Genomic DNA, 2,183 nt, shown 5'->3' on the forward strand with positions numbered 1-2,183 from the left:
TTCCCCGACGAGCTACCTCCGGGACTACCTCCACTACGAGGCATCGAGCACCGCATCGACCTCATCCCCAGAGCACATCTTCCGAACAAAGCTCCATACTACGTCAACCCTGAAGAAACCAAATAAATACAAAGGCAAGTAAAGCATCTCATAGACCATGGACATGTGCGTGAAAGTTTGAGCCCTTGTGCCGTCCCAGTCATTCTTGTGCCAAAAAGAGATGGTAGTTTTCGCATGTGCTCCGATTGTAGACCTATCAATGCTATCACCATTCGGTATAGGTATCCCATTCCACGCCTTGACGACATGCTTCATGAACTTAGTGGTGCCACTATATTTTCCAAGATTGATCTTAAAAGTGGTTACTATCAAATCCGCATACAAGAGGGTGATGAAAGGAAAAACGCTTTCAAAACCAAGTTTGGGTTATATGAGTGGTTAGTCATGCCTATGGGTCTATTGGAAGCACCGGGTACTTTTATGCGTCTTATGAATCATGTCTTTCACCCTTACATTGGTGTGTTTGTTGTGGTCTACTTCGATGATATCCTTGTTTATAGAAAATCTCTTCAAGATCATGTCACCCATGTTCGAACCGTTTTACAAACTCTTCGAAAAGAGCGTCTCTATGCAAACATGGAAAAGTGCCCTTTTGGCGTTGATAAGCTCGCTTTCTTGGGCTTTGTAGTTTCCTCTAAGAGTGTTCATGTTGATGACTCTAAGATCAATGCTATTAAAACTTGGCCCCAACCAACCAACTTGCAACAAGTGCGAAGTTTTCTTGGCATTGCGGGTTTCTATCGTCGCTTTGTGAAAGATTTTAGCACCATTGCTTCACCTTTGCATGCTTTGAGCAAGAAAAATGCACCTTTAATTTGGGGACCATCCAAAGATACCGCTTTCAATGAGCTTAAGAATTTGCTTACTCATGCTCCCGTGCTTGCTTTACCCAACTTTGACAAGCCCTTTGAGATTCATTGCGATGCTAGTGGTAATGGCATAGGAGGTGTGTTAACGCAAGAGAAGTGCCACATAGCTTACTTTAGTGACAAACTTTCCGGAGCGCAACTCAATTACCCCATCTATTACAAAGAGTTATATGCTTTAGTGCGAATTTTGCATGAATGGGAACACTATCTTCGCCCTCATGAATTTATCATTCATACCGATCGTGATACACTTAAGTACCTTAAGGGCCAAACCAAGTTGAAAAAGCATCATGCTAAATGGAATGAATTCGTTGAGTCTTTTCCTTATGTCATCAAGTACATCAAAGGTAAGGAAAATGTTGTGGCAGACGCTCTTTCCCGCATATGCATGCTCGTTACTCAACTTGAAGTGGATGTCATTGGCTATGAGCACATAAAAGACTTGTATGAGCATGATCCTACTTTTGCTATTCCTTATGCAAAATGTTTGAAGCATAGCTTTTAGGAACGCTATTACACCAAAAATGGAAATCTTATGAGAGCTAACAAGCTTTGCATCCCCGAGTCTTCTCTTCGTTTGCTGGTTTTGCAGGAATCGCATGGAGGAGGACTAATGGGACATTTTGGACGCTAAAAGACTTTTGCTACGCTCTCCAAGAACTATCATTGGCCTAAGATGTTTCACGACATCAACCGCTTCACCAACCGATGCTCTACATGTCACAAAGCTAAGTCTACAGCTCAATCCCATGGCCTTTATATGCCTCTCCCAATTCCACGTCAACCATGTGAAGATATTAGCATGGATTCTATACTTGGATTGCCTAGGACTATAAATGTAAAGGATTCGGTATTTGTTGTCGGGGATCGATTTTCTAAGATGGCACATTTCATTCCTTGCAACAAGATAGACGATGCTTCACATGTTGCCAATCTCTTTTCACTACTGGAATCAGGGATTTTGCCGTCTGCCAGTTCTTTGCCCACCCGCCCCACTGCCCCGGCGCACCGTCACGTCGCCGGCCCACCCGCCCCACTGCCCCAACCGTCCCATTGCTCCGGTCAGTTTTTTTCTTTTTTTCTATTTTTTCATATTTTTTGCTGTTTAATTGTTAGTGTTAGATTTAGTTCTAGATATGTGTTAGTGTTAGTGTTAGATTTAGTGCTACATATGTGTTAGTGTTAGATTTAGTGCATGGGTTTTAGATGAAAAAAGAAGAAAAGAAGTAGAAGAAAAAAGAATATGTAGAAGAA

Source organism: Triticum dicoccoides, chromosome 6A (genome assembly GCF_002162155.2).
Source record: "Triticum dicoccoides isolate Atlit2015 ecotype Zavitan chromosome 6A, WEW_v2.0, whole genome shotgun sequence".
NCBI lineage: Eukaryota > Viridiplantae > Streptophyta > Magnoliopsida > Poales > Poaceae > Triticum > Triticum dicoccoides.